A 20575-nucleotide genomic window follows, 5' to 3' on the forward strand; every position below is an offset into this window, starting at 1 on the left:
TTTCAGCAATTTTTGACATACATCTCTATGATTTTAAGCTAAATTTACGGCTTTATCTTGCGTCCTTTCCAAGAGTGTTGCAAGTGATAATGGCGAACAATCTGCATTTGTTGAAAGATTTAGATCTAGACTTTTTGGACCACCTTGTTTTTGACAAAAAGCACTACTTCCTGTAACCCGTTTTTCTACTGTACCATGTGCCCCACCAAGAAACACGCGCTTAGAATGTTAGTACTCGTCGAAGCGACTGAAGAAGAATATTGCTCGATTTCCGTTTTCCTTGTGGCCTAGGCAAGTTGAACATGGAGGCGAATTTTCGTGCTGAAACCTGACAGATGGATAGGTATCTCCGGTAACTACTGAGGTTTGACCTCCGTAACTGAGTTAACTGGTAACTGGAGTCTCCGTGGTGACGGTTGACCCATATATAGATGGTTGTAATTAGCTTCTATGTGTCTTACGTTGAGCTATCCCTTGCCGTTTGACCACTGATGTTGTTCTTTCCTTGTTCTTCATAATTTCCAAACTGTCCTGGGATTGGTATTGATTCATGACATCTTTTTAGCCAAGATTTTTACCGGCAATGACTAATCTACAAACTACTTCTACTACCGCCATTTTTTGGCTATCTTTAATTAAATCTTTAATTAAAAAATAATAAAAGGACAATCTATGGCTCAAAAGAAGTCGTTCAAATCTGTCGTCCATCCATATTCATTCATCTTATATCTGCGATTTGCGATGTATTGTCCTGTGTTCCTACTTCACCATATTGATTAAAATATTGTATTACTTTCTCATAAGGGGAATGGTGTGAACTTTTGAACTTTACTTTCGTTTCTAACTCTCTCAATAAATTGAAGTTTCTGAATAGCACAAAGAGTACAAATGTCGATAAGTTTCTTTTTCAGCTCTTAATAACACGCTTGAATAAGGACCTATAATTATAAGATACTTTCCTTTCAGACACTCAACAAATAAGTGAAAACATTCGCTCCATTAAATCTAAACCAAATGTCTTATTACCAAAGTAGTACAAGAAAATCAATACCTATGGTAGTAATTAGAAAGAAATAAACTAAATAAACTCGACACCAAAATATACAAAATTTCCCAATACATTATCCATCACTGTACACATTGTGCTAAATACGTCATTTAGTAGAAACGTAGAAAAAAAAATCGTGGACGCGCAAACAAACTAATTACATTCATTAGTAACATCTAAAAATAATCTTTCAATTTCAAACATAATGTGAAAATAATGCTCGGTTTGCTCATTTCATCTACGTCATATTTATCCAACAGATACAGGAAGATATGACGTTAAAAATTAGATAATAATGGTCAGGCGGTAACGTACATTTAAATCCAGTACAAAAAAAATGTATAATTTTTCTTACCTTTATGAGTTTTTTATTTTGAATGTCTTATCTTTTTTTTAAATTTTATATCTTCCTCTGTCTCGGGAAAGAATTTAGGTTGTTTATTCAGCTATTAATTTAATAAGTAAACAATTAAATATGACATTATATTAATTATATTATTAAGTTGAAGATATCTCAATAGATTTACACTGGCGCCCCATCACGTGAGTTCATTTTGGAGTTACTATTATTATAGTTACAGTACTATTCTGTTATTATTATTTTCTCTTACTTAAGAAATGCGCACTAACCCTGATATTATGAAAATTGTATTAAACCGTTTATAGTCTTACATTTGTGTAGCAATTCAGAATATATTCAAAGTACCTCTTTTCACTGGGTATTCAGTATGCCACCACGGAAAGCACGACCCTTAAAACGCATTCCATTGACATTTTGAACTAGAAAAGAATAGAATAGAATATTATGCATGAAATACAATATTACTTAAGTGGGCATTCTGTCCAGTATCCCGCAGAATTTGGGCATGATTTGATAACGCTTTGGTTTCTAATTGGATCTACGGGCAGCTATAGTTTCACAAAAAAAAGGCCAACGGTATCACAGCGCAAGATCATGAGCCAAATTCCGTTAACATCTTTCAAAATTGCATATTTTGAAAGTCCCCGTGTTATGTGGCCCGTTGAGTCATCTCGTTGTATCCATATATCGTTCAGATCAAAAGCTTCAATTTCCGGGACAAAACAAAAATAAGTTAAGTCCCTCCGTCATCACTCTCAAAGAAGATTGTAACACGTTCTTATGGAAAACCTAAAGTTTCCTTTTCTGGCTAAACTTTCATTTAACAAAATTCATCTTTTGAGAATCAGTTGTCTCTTCAATGAAATTTCCGAATAAAGACAACTAGCGCCACAATTAGAGGTTGGCTAATTAAAATCACTAAGGCCAAGAAAGCAACTGTTCGAATATGGACATCAGTTACACCATCTTCTCATCGACTTTAAAACCGCCTATGATAGCATAGCCAGGGTAAAACTGTACACGGCCATGAGAGAATTCGGTATCCAGACGAAATTGATAAGACTGACTAGGCTGACCCTGACCAATGTGCGAGGCCAGATAAAAGCAGCAGGATCACCCTCAAGACCATTCGACATCAACAACAGTCTACGACAGGGGGATGACCTATCATGCGTCGTTTTTAATCTGGCCCTTGAGAAAGTGATCCTTGATGCTGAGGTAAATGCAAAAGGTACGATCCTCTTTAAGTTCACCCAACTACTGGCCTATGCTGACGATTTCGATATCATGGGAAGAACGACCCGTGACGACGTGAAACTGCCTGGTTGTTAGCAGCCAATAAAGCCTATTTCAGCTTACAAAAACTGTTCCGCCCCAAACGTCTCAGCATAGGGTCAAAGCTCTTACTTTACAAGACAATGATCTTGCCTGTCCTCATCTATTCGGAGGAGACTTGGGTTCTTAGCAAGAAGAATTGTGAACTCTTAGCTGCGTTCGAGAGAAGAATACTCCGAAAAATGTTTAGCCCCCTACATGAGGATGGACGTTTCCGTAGCCTATATAACGACGAAATCTATGAGCGATATCATGACCGATATGATGAGCGATATCATGTGGATCAAATCCGGCTCAATAGGTTACGGTGAGCGGGTCACTTAATCCGTATGGGTGTGAATGATCCCACCCGTAAAGTCTATAAGGGCAATATTTATGGTAGAAAAAGAAGACGAGACAGACCCTGCCTGAGATGGAGCGATGGAGATACCGAATTGGTGGACCGCGGCGCAAAACCGGGATGTCTGGAGTTCCTTATTAAGGCAGGCCTAGACCGGATACCGGTTGTTGCGCCGTTGATGATGATGATCATTAAATCCACATTACATTTTCAAAATGGATGCAAGCTGCCTTATGTCTAACATTAGTTCAAAATCCCGGTTTTTTGCGCTTAGCGGAGCATAGCAATCGTACGTAGATGGGATAGACATCTACCGTTTTTAAACTCAATCGCATGTAGGAATCAAATCCCTGGATGTCATATCCAGGGACTACCTTGATTTTTCGACCGGGAAGTTTCGGGGAGCAGATCCTTGAAATAATTCACCACTCTTTAGCTTTCCCTCCCCACTTTCCCTATTTGTAGTTGATGTCAAAACTAAGTCTCTCCTTTGATACCCCGTATGCCAATAATCGGTCAAAATGTATGGGAACTCTTCTCTTAAAATCACCGTAGGCATTGTCAGCTACTGCATACATAAATTTCACAGTTTTAGATTTTCCACTAAAGTTCGTCTCAATAGGTGTACAACCATTTCTGAGAAAAATGTGTGACACACATATAAATCGACAAGCATAAGCCCGCGATATGTTCTGAAATGTCCCAAAAAACAAGCCAAGCGGTTGTGGATCTGTGCGTCCGAGAATGAGAAACACGCAATTAGCAAGTATACTAGACAGTTGTGAAGGTGATGTTGAACCAGGACTTTATACCAGGAAGTGCTGGAGATTTGCAATGGGCTGGGAGATGAAAAAGCACCGGGTCTCGACGGTATACCAAACAAAGCCATTAAGCTAGTTAATAAATCAAGATTGGATAGATTTATCAAGTTGTTCGTAAAATGCGTTCAACCCGGGAAATTGGAATCTAGTAACGACTTCTGTGGCGACCATCGTGGCGAGGATAATGCCAAATATTGAGCATCAGTGTGCGCCCTCTCGCATATCTGAACAGGTTTGAATTTTATAGCTCACTCAACTGCCACAGTTGCAGTGGTACCCCGGAAGACTCAGAGCATGTCTTCTTCCATTGTTCTAGATTCAATGGGGAGAAGAAGAGCCTAGAGAAGACACGATGAAGGTCAGTGGTAGCAAAAAAGGGGGGGGGGGATACTTCCGCGCAAGAGAAGTGGAATGTATAATAGTTGACCACATAGTGGAGCAGATTCAGTCTAAGGGAGAACGGATTCCGTGTACGCTAATAGCAAATGCCAGTGCTGGGCGAAAGGAGATGTAGCTAGAGCTATCATTATTGGATAAAAATACCACCTTCATTTTTCCGAATCACAATTTCAATCTGAGAGCAATTGGTGACCGTGGAGTGTACACTTTTATCAAAAACATAGTGAATGATGATCATCACGTGATTGGACACCACCCTAGATCCATATATATGTATGTAAGAATAACATATAACTCTATAATTGCTACAATTTGTCAGAGTAAATCAATAAAAATAAGTCCACTTTACGATGCCCAGCATGATATGACGATATACGAGTATGTACATAATTCATTCCAATCATATCTATTAGATTGTTAAGAGGATAATCGTCATTTATCAAGTACGAAAAGTGTTCAGACTGAATCTATCTATAATTATTTTGGAATTTCTTTCCATATTATAGCGGAATCAAATTGTTAAGTACATACTAATTCAATTTGGGCGCTCTGTTGCAGATTTGCAATTGGTTAATTACATTATTGAGTAGATAGTCATTGCCTGAACCCTTCATCTATTGCATCACCTCATTTATTAATAGTTTAATTCATTTTCTTGAAGAACTGTTGACATATAATAATTGATTACATTAAACCAACGAGGTTGATACTATATTTAAATAAATAATAAATGAAGTCTCAAAAATAATATGCTAAACAAATGCTTATAAAAGGATAGCATGTGAATCTATTTTTATTGTTTTCTTACGTGGGCGGGTCAATTAATCCGTATGGATGAGGATGGCAATATCTATAATAGAAAAAGAAAACGAGGCAGACCCTGCCTCCGATGGAGCGATGGTGTAGTTCAGAACGCCAGATAGCTTTTAGGGATATCGAATTGGTGAACTTCGCGCAAAACCGGAGTGTCTTGAGTCCCTTATTAAGGCAGGCCTAGACCAGATACCGGTTGTTGCGCCGTTCATGATGATGATAGTTGATAATTCCGATATTTCATACCAAATTGTCAGTCCCTTGACCATACGAATTATAGGGATTGTACTGTATCCTATTTTTGTACCAACTATATTCCCATATTCCCATGTAAATTAACTGAATAGATGATCCTGGTCGAAAATATTCATCTAATTAGGCCAAACAATAGAATGAGTTAAAAAAAATTAAACGGATTTAACGTCCCAGAACCTTATCTAAACTCCATTGTGATTTGGGAAGGTTTAAATTGGTTTGTTTGTAATCAAATATTTTCTGAAAAGGTGAAATGAACGTTTGTATCGAAGGAAGAATGTATGAATACTCCAAGAGATGCCCTGATTAGTCTTGGAAACTCAATGAGCGCAAATGCGATATATTAATAGAAAAAAATGTTCTAAAGTTTGAAATGTATTGTATATGCGATAATGATTTAATGAATTTGTTTCTATTTTTTTGACCACCTAAATTTTTGGATAATTTTTCGAAAAAAAAAAACTAGAATTCTTTTTTTGGATATTTTTAATTTTCAATGAACATTATTAGTTCCAAAATACCAAAATATCATATTAATCAATTGTTTCCATTTTTTTTACCCCTACTGCATATGCTCCCTATTTACTCCCTTGTGGAATATAGAACCTCTATTATAAACTAAACCCCACCCCAATCACAGCTAAGGTAGAAAGAGGTGTCACATATGGATTTTGGCTCTCTCGACCGTCGGAATCAGGTCACCGAATTGTACCATTCTTCACATGCCGCCATTAATTTCTTTTTCTCTTGCTCCTTTTAGACTCTTCGTCTGAGTCGTATCAAATTTTACCGTCATACCTGCGAAACTTCCGGGTGACAAGGAAGAGTCCAGATCAAATTACGAATTGGTGAAGTAACAATAACCCAATCCCTCTTCCTGAACTAACTAGCAATGAAGTGATATTGACGGACTTGCACGGTCAAGACGTGCAAATTTTTCCGATGTTTTCATAGCTCTGTCCTCGTAGTTGACAATAGTAAACTCGGTTATTTATTTAGGGGACCTCCACTTCTCTTCTCGTAGCTACAGTACTCATACCTGCAGTGGGCCCGGAATACCATTACCTTCAGAGAGTTAAAAGGGATAATGGCCGGGTTAAGGGTCCAAACCCAGGACTTAGGCCGATATCACTAGGCTAACACTCCAAAATAAAGAGGCTTAAATATACATATATATATTAAATATTTTTGGTCCAGACTGAAATATCATGAGAAACTATACTATTATTTTTTTCCTCCTCCAGAAGGTACATTTGTTACTTCAATCAACACCATTTCACATAAGTAAATTTATGAATCTATTTTTACAATTCTTTGCTCTATAAACGATATCCCTCAGACGAACCCCCTTATAACCTAATATTTGCAACTGATTGCATAGTGCAAAGGCTGCACAACGCTCTAAATGTCTAACTCATCATGCATTCAAATGTTTTTAATATCTAAAGATACGTCCATATATCATCGAATGAACCAGTTACTTCATAGAACTAGTAAATAGACAAAACGAGGCAGACAATTCTAGTTTGTACGGGACTCAAAACCTCAACAGCGACGCCATTACATTATTTATTTGTGGAAAAATATGATTCCAATGGTAGAACATGAACTAGTGAACGTATAAAGAGGGACCGGAAAAGGAAGCCACTAAATAGCAAAACTTAATAGGTATTTGCTCTTGGCTTTTGTGGCCTGAGCTCGAGTTTGATCCAGAGCTCACGAGCTCTAGTTGGGAATTAGATTAGAATTTTTGAAGCGCAGATACTATGCAGTGTGTCGGAAAATGAGAAGCAGATGGGAATTATTCTTAGTCCAAGTGCATATTGATTCAATTTAAAAGGTTTCGTTGCAGATTTGCAATTGATTAATTGCATTATTGAGTAAATAATTTTTTTTTGGAATTTTCATTTATTTTATGGATGGTTTCATTTACTTTCTTGAAGAGATACCAACTAGTTGATTGCATTAAGAATGTAAGATTGGTATCCTAAGGAAAATACAGATAAATCTTAGGAATGACTGGTAGGGGATGCTGAAGAGTATTTGTTTTTATAGTACGGATATGTAGTTTTATTTCTCAAATTTAAGTTTATACAAACAAACAATAATTATTTTCTTACTTATTTCAGATTAAAACGTTGACCTAGGACAATTCTATAGGTTGTGTTGTGGTAAGTAACTTTTCTCCATTTTTGTCTTCCTCTATATTGTTTTGTAGAGTACGAGCCTTAATTGCACTTAGATCTTTATTTTAATCAGAGTGGATGTATCCATATTTTTACCCCTTTCCCAACATATATGATAACTCAAAGTTTAGAGCTATTTTCGCAAGTAGTTTTCCTCTACTCAACGGAACCTATGCAGCAGCTAGTAGTAGATGAAGGAATTCAAAACCTTTGAAATCTCATTAAAATAAGTTTCCGGTTATACTGTAGATTTATTATTCAAAGTTTCGCATACACGTGTTTTGAACACAGCATGTGTACTTCTCAAATGCTAACTTTATAATTAATGTAGAGGTAGAGAAAGTAAAAATACTGAAAAAGGATACATGTTGTGTCCGAAACACGTGTGTGCAAAACTGTAAATAATAAATCCACAGTATAATAATAATATAACCGGAACTAGTTTTAATTAAATCAACTGTAGAAAACAAAGAAATCATCTTTATCAAATCTTTGAAATTTCGTTCTTGGAAAAGGAACACTTAAGAATAAAAAAAAAAAAAAAAATGCAATCAAGTATCAAGTTTCCGTCCAGGTCCAGGAGCCTAATAAAACTGGATTGCACATTTAGAAGAAAATATGCAACTTGTATCTGTACGAGTCCATGTGTCTCGGTCACTACTGGAATATAAGGCATCCAAATAATCTTTTTTGTCTTGTTATGTTGTTCCTTTTTCTAATAGATTTTCAATGCGAGTGTGTTTAAGTCCAGATCCCCCCTCCCCCAGGATAGCACAAAGACGAACACAAACATCTATGACGAACAGGAACTCGAAACACTGGCGCTCAATCAACTCAGGCACAAAACCATAATATCTATGAAAATGTTCCGAACCCTAGAGTTATCATTACTTCTTCAGATACATTATTGGAAACGATCTCTAAGGTTGTGCACTATCAGCTGAAGTATGTATGTATATCTAGCGGAATTGCAGAAGTGCTTCAATTCCTAGAAATTAATTCCAAATTGATAAATCCCGAAAACGGGCAACATTCTCCATCTAGAAAATCACATTTCTAACAATGGCTATCCTGTTCCTGTTTCCTGCTCTCAGATGGTTCCTAAAACATTGATTAACCATAGTTAATTTATAGTTAGCAGATGTTACAATTTTTTGTTTGAGGATTCAGGGAGTCCTGAATTCGACTTGATGATGGAGTGGACCACTTGGTAAGCAATTCCCTTCGTCTCTTTTAGACAACACCCCTCTTTTTGAGTTAAGCATCCAAGTTATTCCGTGTGATCGAAACTATGCAATTATTTGCCTTAAAAAAAGGGTGCTAACCGGCACGTACCCCCCAGTAAGATGATTTGAATGTGAGGGACGCTGTCAAGAACGAATCACTTTCTCCCCAATATTTATTGTTCCATTTGTTGACCGTTGCTAACAAGTAAAAATGTGTCCCATGAAAGAATTGTCTGTTAGCATCTTAGTTTTTCATAGAATATTATACCTTCCGCTTATAAGATTATGCTCGGCTCTCGATCTCCTTGCCACGCATATGAGTTTCGCACCCACTTTTACACAGCATTAAGGATGATAATGAAACTAAAGTCCCATTTAAAATGACAAAAGACTGTGCGGATTGCTTATATCCCACAAAAAGGTACACACACACCTTTATCCTATCATCAGTTTATAATAATAATAATTGATATCGCGACTGTTCAATTCGACCTTGAAGCGTATTGAGGTACTTCCTTTCGAGACCGTAACGGTACGCTAAGAAGCGGTATAGTAAGCATTGTGCTCATTCAGGATTATTACCTGATCCTAACCTTTGTTAGGGGCAAGATTTGAACCACCACTTTTCATTATGAAACCCTAACTCCCACTAAATCAGCCGAAGATTTTTCAGTTTACACCGTCAGGGTTCGATTTTGATGAAGAATTCCTTCTGACAAAGTGGGCTGCCATGCGTATTCGATAGCAGAATAGTGTTGGTTTCTAGGAGGAGCATATTCAAATCTTTCCGAGCTCTCGCGATTGTTTACTGGAAGGGAGCACACCCAGTGACTTTTTCCAAACAAGCTTTTGAAAGTTCGTAATCTTCAACAATATTGTGTTCGGAACACGAGAGATACGTGACCATAACAGGAAAGGGAAATGTATACCGACCCTAAGGTATTAATTACACAACAGATTCATCTGTTTAAAAGATATGTTTTCCACATCAAGATAATGACACATGGCACTAATTGACATTGGAACCCTCACTTCACTTTGTAGTAAAGGTATCAAAATTGTCAAGCCCTCCGGCGTTGTGTGTGTTATCTCTCCGTAAAATAATATCTAAATTATGAAATTAATTTCCCACCAACTTGGTTGCAAGAAAAAATGGTTAAGCCCTTTATACTTTAAACGTCTAGCCGTTGACCTGTTATTAGGTTGAGACCTTCCATAAATAAATTGAATCAACTACTTTATGTGTTACCCTAGCAAAAGCTACCCAAATGTTCTTTTAGTTATGTCAACGCAATGTTTCCATAACAGATGGAAATGCAGATAGATGCGAAATAAGATCAGGTTTTTACCAGCCATTCAAAATAAAGTCATAATTTATGCACCTATCCAGAAGTCATTGAATGGATTCAAATATTTTAGGTTTGTTTTTCGAATATTGAGAAGCTTCATTCACATTTTTTAATAATAATAATAATCGTTGGCGCAACAATCCATATTGGATCTAGGCCTTGAAGTGTGTTAGAGCACTTCATTCAAGACCGTAACGGTACACTACAGTAGACTGTAGGAGGCAATGTGGTCAGCATTGCGCTCGCCCGAGATTATTACCCTGATTTGACTCAGGTACTCATTCACAGCTGAGTCGACTGGTATCCGACGTCAAATCACGATACAAATTCCACTGTCACCAGTGAGATTTGAACCGCGACCTTCCGTACGGTAGCCTAGTGCTCTAACCACTCAGCTACCCGGACACACATTTTTAAGCAGAATGAAAAAAAGTAAGCAAAGTTAATTCCAATTACAAATTGAACTATACATCGAGTGGAAATTAGATTTTAAAATTTCACCGTAAAAATCAGGATTTATTCATACTTCCTCTTTTTAGTGCTTACTAAGCTTGGAGTCTGAGTTTTGAAATGCAAATAAGAAACACGGAGAAGAGTTAAACATTCAGATAATTTGATTTGAATTCGTTAGTTAGTGTTGCAATGGGGAAATTTTTATATTAAAATGGCCTATGGAGCCCTAGTCTACGCAAAAAACAACAGATCAATCGTTCGAGTGAAGTTATGGAATGGTGGATTTAAACGCTTCGGATGAAGATAGTCACCGAACACCACATAAATTAATAAGCTCTTTATATCATGAATCTTCCGTCGACAAACAAATGTTGTTATAGATAATGCGGTAAAGATCCTGGCCGATAAGAGGCAAGTCCCGGAGACGGACAATCGTCCAACAATTTATTCAATGCACTAGAGTCAAAACCAAATTATTGCCCTAGATAGCGACCACCTACCACCAAATAAAACTTTTTCGTCTGCTAAACAGGGCAGAAGTTAACTTTTATGTATTGTAATGAACTATAGTAACCATCCTGAGTAGCCGAAGACGGCATTGAGGGAAGGGCTATCCCAAAACCTAAAAGAAATTGGCTAAGTGACCGTGAAGGTCTGGCGGAAAATACTGAAGTTCCATTAAAACTCTCGGTTAACACGTTCTTGCATGCCTCCGTGCTAGCCAGGCCCGGGAATGTGGGGGGATCCTTTGAGCGAGAAGGATCTCATGTCATTTTTACAAAATCAACGTGTCTATACCGATGCGTGTGTCCGCACCGGATCTAAAAATAACTCAACGAACAAAGTAGTTCGCGACGGCCTAACGAGATAAAGCAGAACGCGCACTAAAACTGGAAGATAAAAAAAACGCGTCGAGCCGGACCCGAGAGCTGCGATCGAGGGGGGGAAATCCACAACAGATCACAGCCTCAATCATTATTTCCTCTACCTCGGATTTTTAATGAGGCGAAGCCCCTGAGGTTCCCTCCCTTCCTTGGCATTATTTGAAGGATATCCCTAGTGTTCATGTTTCCGGGGCCAAGAAGGAGGAGAAAAGAAGGAACTCCTTAAATTAAACAAATCATCTCAAATGCATGGTATATGAATTCAAGCGCCAATTCAAAAAAAGGGGAATCCGATAAAGAATATAGATAATAATGAAATTTAAAAGAACAAATGAATTTAAATAATAAACTTAAAATGATAACATAAAAATATCTAATAACAAATAATTGAAATATTATAACTTAAAAATGAATAATAAAAAACAAAATTGAAAGGAAAAATGAATTAAAATAAGGAAATAAAAAATGAAAATCTTAAAAATGAATAAATATTAACAAAACTTACGGTTCCACCCAGAGCCCTGCGTGTTGAAATTCATGTTTATTGCTATGGATAAAATTAAAAATTAATTAAAGTAAAAATCTATAATATTTTGAAATTCTGTTCATGCTCATGCTACTCGCGGGCAGCTCGATTATTAGACCGAGCGATAAGATTTTCAAATTATTGAGGGAGCACGGAGTCACTAAAATATTCAATACATTAACTATAAACAGCCAATGATATAGTGCGGCCAACACCCGTTCGTGAACAGTATTTCTTTGGAATCGTATATCAATTCACAAAAATCGAAAAGAAAATAAAAAAAAAAACACTTGGAGTCTTCACGATAAAATCTCGCGATTTCGATCCACCGCGGACCAAAATCCTTCTCCTAAGTTTACAGGCACAAAGAACAGAGCTGTCAACTGTCGCTTCCAACACTTCCGAAATCTAAACCAAAAATGATCCCCTCAGCCAATCAGCTGTCTTGCGATTAGCCGAACCCGCTAAATTTGGCTTTGAACTTCTCGAGTTTATGTTGCCAGCAATATACGCAGCAGCGTTGACGGATGCGTTAGATCATTCACCTCGGTCGCGATCAATTCACTCGAATGCATTCAATAATGTGCAATATGCAGCGAAATTTAAAGTAATTGCACATTATGAAATGCATTATTTGATCAAATTAATCCAGAAAAAGGGAAATTAAATCCCGCTCCCGTCACAAAGCCGCGGCCACTACAGAATCGAAAACGAAATTTTGGAAAACATAAGCCAGATGACATCCTTCAAAAGTACATGGTACTGCTAAAGCAAGACAGCACTCCCCAATTTAGTAGCTGTTAGGATGAATCATCAAAGTGTTCCTTGCCAACGATAATCTCGTGAAGGTGATGGAAATCCAAACAGACAAAGGAATTATCAAGCGTCATCCGGAGGGTCGCCACAGTTTCCGCTCCTTGCTACCAAAAACTAAATCATCTTCTGTAGCTTTGACTTTTTTCAGTACCTCGACAGGTCGCATCACCTCGAGCCATTGCAACCTAGTGGTATATTGCGCCACGCATGGTTTCAAATGGTAAATGACACTATTTGACTAAGTAATACGAGATCTATATAAAGCTCAGGAGATATGATTACTACGTATTAATTAGACAAATGAGCTTACACAAGCAAACGGATTGCTAACACCATTCGTCACCGACCCAACATAGCCTCTAGTCAATTAGGGGTGGTCATGAACTAACAGGGACAACGCGGGCCTCTAAGAAATCAACCGATGATTATCGAGCATAATCAGTTCACACAAACGAGTTCCGAGCGGTTAACCCGAACGTTCTTATCGTTGACAATGCAGCTAATTCTAATTCTGATAGTCCGTGTAGTGCGATACCTAGATTAAGTTAATTGATAAGTATCGGGAAGTAAGCAATGAAAATAGTGTGGGCTGGACTCTCATCAATATACATCTGGGCTGACCGATGACTTGAACCTAATAATCAGTTTCATGATATAAGTCAAAAACGGTTGGAATTAGTTTGTGAACTGCTGTATAGGGTCCGCGTTACCAGACTGAGCCGAAGCAGGTTCACAATAGCTGGGATTTTGTAGAAGTGGTTTCAGGTGTTAATTGCTCCATCATATACATTCGTAAGCACAGTATGAGCGCGAAAGCCCGCCCTGTTTTTGTTTAAGGACTAAAGGAGTCCTGAGACTTGCACTTTGCTCATGAGAACTAATCATTGGAGAAGCAAAGGATACAGACAAAAAGTACTAATATAGAAGTAGGAAAGCTGAATGCAACCTTTTTTACTTATGAGTCAGCACCTTATATGCTCTTTCACACTCTGTATCACCAAAACTCCGCCTTCCAAAGAATCCAATATTCGACCAAATGCAATAAACCAATCACACATATAAATACCAATCGTACATACAAATATTTGTATAACCAAAATACATAGTTTCAGAATAGTTTAAATTATCCCACATGCATGAAGTCATCATATCTACTCGGCCTTCATGCTGATTTTAGTAATTCTTCTCCGTCCTTTCTAGTTCTAGTAATTACACTATTAAAAGTCAAAAATTACTCAAATTAATTGTGTATCCGGATTAGATATCCAATCGTAACATTTACACTTTTTTGCCTGCAAAACATTCTAGAGGACAAGATGGTCATTATTCCATTTGTGCATGGTGGCTGCGTGTGAAAACGGCAATAAAAGGAAATATTCTTTTAACTTGGTATTAAATGAGAAGAGAGGAGTCATGGTTCCTTGAGAACGGCTGTAAAGTAATTTTCCTTACAAATTTGCTACGAGACCACGTACCTCATGCGACGGTCAATATGTAATTGCACAATTATAGTTTTTATTTTGAACCATCACGAAACATTTTATGCTCACGACATAACTTATGATATTACACACGAATCAATTTACGTAAAGAGCTTAATCTTATAATTAAACGGTCCCCCCATTACATTGAAACTATGCATCCCATTTACCATTCTGACCAGCCTAAGGTTATTTCTATTTAAATCTGTCCTATTTTTGAGGATATTTTGAAATTTTTGAAGTCACCAATAGCCAGTTAGTCGGTTCTGAGGCCAGACACATTAATGTAGATGATGTATGTTCACAGATGTATGGTATGGCCCTTGTTTGCAGCATACATTGCGTGATGTAAACAATATACCAGTATGTGATTGGGTAAGGTACGCCCTGATCAACCAAAAAACGCACATATCGTACGGCTTTACTACTGTCGTGAAAATAAAATGCTTCAGATATTTCGTGACTTCATTCAATAACTAAATTTTGTAGTCATGAATACAAGACTACTCTCATAATTATTACAATATTTTAGGTATTACGCATTTATGTGCTTTCTTTTTTGTATTCCAGCCATGAAAATGTGTATTTGCTATGGTAATAGATACTAATCCAGATGATTTTCAGGTGTTCATTGTTGGAAAATGAAACTGAAATGTTAAACAGCTGGAAACTATGTGTTTGGGTTAAATGGAATATCGACCAAAAATTTATTCGTCGTAGAGTTATAATACATAATTGGGGATTTTTTTCGTGTTCCTATAATGACAGAACACACAACAACTATATTGATTAAAATGTAGGATTGTCCTTGTAGCGACTGACCTTGGTATTATAGATATGCCCTACGATCCACGTAGGCATCATACATGATTTAGTTAGCAATGGGTGTGAACCAAAGTATAGTATGCTAGGTGTAAATAAATAATTCAAGGAGTTTATAAATGGCTTGCATACGTTGCTGACCCAGATAATACACATACATATAATATGTATTATATATCGACTTTTCCTTTAGAACATTTCATAGTTTAACCACAGCTAATTAAATTTTTCTCTTATCAACACGTGTTTGTTATCAACGTTTTCCCTTTTAATTTTACGACAGAAGTTTTGCAAATTATCAAATGAAGTATGAAACTGCTATACAAACCACAACCAAATGTAAATTTGTTTTGGTACTTCGATTTTCAATTGCTGATTTAAATTAGATATCCTGAAATGACAGAGGGTAGATTTTCTAGGCTTCAAGTTTCTTATATTGTAGATATCTCTGGATTATTTTAATCTCCTTTGGATTGAAAAAGAGCATTTCATATATTCCACTAAGTAGACGAACTTCCAAAAATAGGACTAGCTAGACACTCTAGAGATCCATATGAATCAGTCTATCCATCATCTGATATTATTGACGCGGTTAAGTAAATGAATGTATCCCCTCCTTCTTCAATAGTTTCAATGGAGAACACACACTTGACAAGTGTAATACTGAGGCAATGAGCTCCGCATATTGATCGTCATCTACTTCATTTCACTATAATACACGAATTTACCAGCGCATCTGCAAGAGCATTTTCATCTATAACCTTTTCGAATTCTTTCCCAAAGGTATCGATCCTGTAGTTGCATCAACGCAATACACAGGACTTTTGAAATGTAAATCAATAGAGAGAATTTGCTTGTTTAGGTAAAAAGAAGAAGAAGAATTACCATATATACTGCATTCCGGGAATTATTCGTTCCCTTCTTCAGTGGAATTTCTTCTCTTGTTAATTAAATAAAAACTTTTCAGCCAAAAATGAAAATTCTTCGCTTGATTTGCATTTAACGGCTGGTAAGCAAAGACCGTCCACCTTCAGATATTCCTAGTTGTTGTTAGGAATGATGCCTAGCCTTCACCATCACTCTTTGGAGATACCAACTGTAGAATATTTAACAACACCAAAAACCTTTGCGAAAACTACCTTTTCCTCTAGAAACCATACCAAAAGTCATCCTGTTCACAAATTTTTCTGACGAGAATGGATTTTCCCCCATGTGAGAAATTCAATTAAGCAACAACAGATTGATTTCATAGACGCCAGTGAACGCAGAATGATGAAAATTCCATTGATATCCATGAATGTATCTGATCCTATCACACCATCCACAAGAGAAAATGTGCTATTAGCGTTGCTCACTACCCCGGTGCAGAACACACAGTCAGGGAGTCATATCTTGCCAATTTTGTGGAGGTAGGTCTGAAAAAATCCGTGCGCAGTGCATATGCATCTCAACTCGTTTTCCCAAGTGAGATGCGACTCTTTCAGTGTACGCCGCCGTTCTTCATAAGCAAACAAAACTAGCTCTCTTGGATACTATGGTCTAGTATTCCTTAATAAAAGAAGGGGCGGGGGCTACTATCTCAATAACCATCGCAATCAGTTGTAAGATACTACGGCAGGCTAACGCTACCCAGACACAGATCTCTGCACCTGAGCCAGGCCCTTATATTACACCTCCTTCCTGCATCAACCCATATCTCAGTGCCGAAGAAGTTATCATCCCGAACTGCCGTGTTTTGTCCTCGTGGAAGAGATCCCACTAATTAACATCAAATTATACAAACGCATTGATACAAAAAATGTGGTGGGACATTTTTTTCGAACCTCTGTCAGGAACGAGGATAGTTAGGAAGCTCTCAGTATATAACGTGTAGAGCTCAATGAATGTAATTTCAACGGCTTATCAAATAATTCAGCTTCACTAATAGTCTTCTTACCCTTGCCGAATGTGAAACCCTCGGTTATCGACAATTAGAAGTAGACATGGAATAGTGGTCTTCAACGAATAAAGAACAATTAACAAAGAACAAGTAACTTCGCTCAAAGCACATAAGCAAGTCATTCTGACTTCTACTCTAAAACTGAGCTTAAACTGACTTGCTACCTTTGACATGCCTCTGAACTGAGTATTGAGTGATTTTTCAACCACTGTAAAAAATTACTCACTAATCATCCTTGTAATCCACAAATCGACAATATTTTTCAGCCTTTCCCAGCTAAAAGAGTGGAATTTTTCTTCTCAAATTCTCTCCTCTGAGGCGATCATAACTATTTGTGCCACTGATTCAGTGCAACATCTTCGCCTCCATAACCATAATCTTTAGTATCTGTCCAGCACTTGGAACCATGAAGGGAAGGCAAACGACGCCGCTGTAGATTTTGTTTTTTTTTTTTAACTTTCGTTAACGCTCCGATCAAAAAGGACACCAGGTGTGGAACGCGACTTCAACCAGGCGACACTAATATGTCAAGTAGCTTCATATAGTAGTTCACCATTGGTTGGGGGCACTCTTTCGAGGTACTTCAATCGCTCAGTTCCGAGCTTGTGGTTATCATAGGCTACAATTGTGCCGGTCTCTTTGTGATATATCATCCGAAATTATAGTTTAACTCAACAGTTGAGTTCCTTTTATACTGGATGATATCCCAATGCATATCAGATGTGCGCTTCCCTAAATCGAGGAAAGAAATATAGAAATGATGATCTTTCTGATGTCTCTTCTTCAAGAGCAAACCTCGTATCAACAACAGTTCGTGTCAAACTCAGTTTAGTTGATGGCAATTTTTGCGACATGACGAATGTTCTTGTCAAAAATATGCACCAAAATCGTCACAATAACTGATAACAGCCGAATAGGACAATAGCTTGTACATTCGGCAGCACACCTTTTTCCATATCGGAACCATTGTACTCTCTTCCCAATCAGATTGCATAATAACATAATTGGCATCACTCACATGGCCCCAGAGTTTCTGATTCCACCTCTTCGCTTTTCAAAACTCAAATACAGCAGAAATTCATTTAGGATCCAGTACAGATCCCTGTCCCCATTGCGAGTTTAACATAAAGCTCTCTGTAGCCTTTACGGAAACAACGATCACTTGCCTTGCTTCATGATTGGCAATCTTATAAATTTCACAAATGTCATTTGTCTTATTTTCAATAAATTTGCGGTAGAGCTTTTATTTTTTATGGACTTTCCTTATCACATCATTTTTCTGACATCAGGCATCATGACGATGGTTTTTCGTGTATGGCGGCTCCGAGAATTACGCCTTTGCAAATCATATTCTTAACTAAATTCAATGTTTCTTCAATGTCCGTGACGGTTGGTAGCTGCGTAAGTGAAGTTATTTTGTCTGCTTTTTTTCCTGAAATTGCTACCATTTGTGGTGTGGCCCTGGTGTTGTTTCAGCAGCAATCATTCGCCTATATTGAGGTGCAATAGTAACGAATTAGACGATTTTGTTGTCAGTGGCTGCCTCTTGTAAGAACATAGTTGATCTGCGGGAAGGTGTGACAACCCTTCAATAAGCTATGTATTGACATCGAAATTCAAAATGTCGGCAAACTTGACGTTACGCTCGCACTCCTATTACGTGTGCCAAAGAATTTGACTCCATGTCATCGCCTAACATCCCTCTTTTCGCCGACATGATTATTAAGGTCACGCACAATGGTAATGTAGTCGCCGACAGGCACGCCATAAGTTTTTAGGCTAAACAGCTTCCAAAAATAATCTTTCTCGACATCGGATGGACCTATCTGTAGCACACGGTGGAAAATAGATACTGCTTTCTTTGCATCATCAGGTTGTCAAATCTCTCGGAGATGCCAATCTAGACATATACAATACTGTTTATACGATACGCTCCCAAAGTAAGGAAGTTTGCGTCAGTTCTTATCAAAACCTTGCTTCTAGCGGGCTCCGTTAAGTACGCAAACATACATTTGAACGGCTCTTATTTTTTAAACAGCTTCTTGACGCCTGGTGAGTTCTACTGGTTTCTTGGTCAATGATATCTCCAGGAAACTGTAACAAAACTTCGGTGATCTGAAGGTAAAAGCGGACACTTATATAAAAATTGACATCAAATTGGAATCAGATGATCTCTTGGTAACCCTAGACGCAAAATGCATTTCTATGAAAGAAACTGTATAGGTCACACGAATGTTAATGATCCCATATAAAGCGTAGTTGGTGGAACATGGCAACTTGGCAAAAAAGATTTGGGACGTCAGTTTTAAAGCTAGTTTCAGGGATTCCAGGTATTCCATGCTGGTTATATTAAAGTTATCCAACAAAGTCGATGACAACAAAATCGTACCATTAACCACTGCATTCTGCAGAAATATTGAAGATCAGTCACTTTTAAAGAAGCTTAATTACGTGAACCAGCTCAATATTTGAATTCCTCATAAACTCAAAGGAACTCATTAAACGGCACATGTTCATTGGACCCCTAAACGAGAAAAAAATTATCCTTTTTTGAAAAGAAGAACAACATAAGAATGTGGACGCGGTGAATTGCTTTGAGCGACTTCAAAAGCAGAATTTCATTAAAGGAAGGATATGCTCCCAGGCCAATGTGTTCCACCACGAAAACGCTCTTCATAGCTACTCGCCAAAAATTTTTGAAGATGGTATGTGGTGCTCTACCCATCATATCCCACTGAAAAGTTTTGGAAGTTTTTCTAGTGGAAGTAGCTTATCTTCAATCTCCATTTTCTCCCTACTTTAAAAAATTTTGATTAGGCAACCTTCATCCGGCTCAATTTACCAACTCTATCTTCCATGGAGATGATGAGATTTTGCTTTTCCACTGATGTTACCGGAATCATCCGTATTGAAGTTGTTGTCAGACGAGGAATAACGATCGACCTTGATTTCACCTTTTTTCATGCAAATAAGTTTTTTTGAGAGCAGGAATTTGGAAATCTCAACACTGGCCTGATGCAAATCCTTTGATCTTGCAAATAAATCCTTCTTGATTTCCATCTTTTTCCACATATTCGTTGTTACTTTCGTTTATTACAAGACATTCAAGGTGCATGCACACATAAAATGTACATTTTTATGGTGAAATTTTATTATGTTTCCTGTTAAAAACAGGAAGTTGCAACGTAAAAATCGTAAGCCCTTTCAATCTTCTACACAGGCACAATAAAATTGCATTTACGAACAGTAAAATACTTTTTACTTCCAACGGAAAAGACGAGTACCTCTCTAACTTAACGGAACGGTGTTGAATTTTTTAATAAATTTATTCCTTCCCTAATTTTTCGTTCCCGTCATATAGACATACATAAATGTATTCTCGTATATCTACTGCACTTTAGTATTTCACTTACCTTACAACTTTTCATCGACCATATCCTAAAACGAAATGTCTTGGAAATCATAGTACATAGATGTCACTCTCCCAGCTACATTCCTGTTCAGTTGTGTAGAAGTTTTGC

General features: G+C 37.4%; 1 protein-coding gene across 2 annotated transcripts in view; it reads left to right on the plus strand.

Annotated features, from left to right (window-relative positions):
• The window catches only part of LOC119658439 (protein Tob1), a 120462-nt gene that overhangs the window by 50591 nt on the left and 49296 nt on the right, over positions 1-20575 (plus strand). The window contains exon 2 of one of the 2 annotated variants that reach the window (XM_038065842.1): positions 7502-7543. The exons of the other annotated variant lie outside the window; for it this stretch is intronic. The gene's annotated coding sequence lies outside the window, so the exon portion shown is untranslated. The remainder of the gene's footprint in view (positions 1-7501; positions 7544-20575) is intronic. 2 annotated transcript variants of the gene reach the window in all.

Source organism: Hermetia illucens, chromosome 5, assembly GCF_905115235.1.
Source record: "Hermetia illucens chromosome 5, iHerIll2.2.curated.20191125, whole genome shotgun sequence".
NCBI lineage: Eukaryota > Metazoa > Arthropoda > Insecta > Diptera > Stratiomyidae > Hermetia > Hermetia illucens.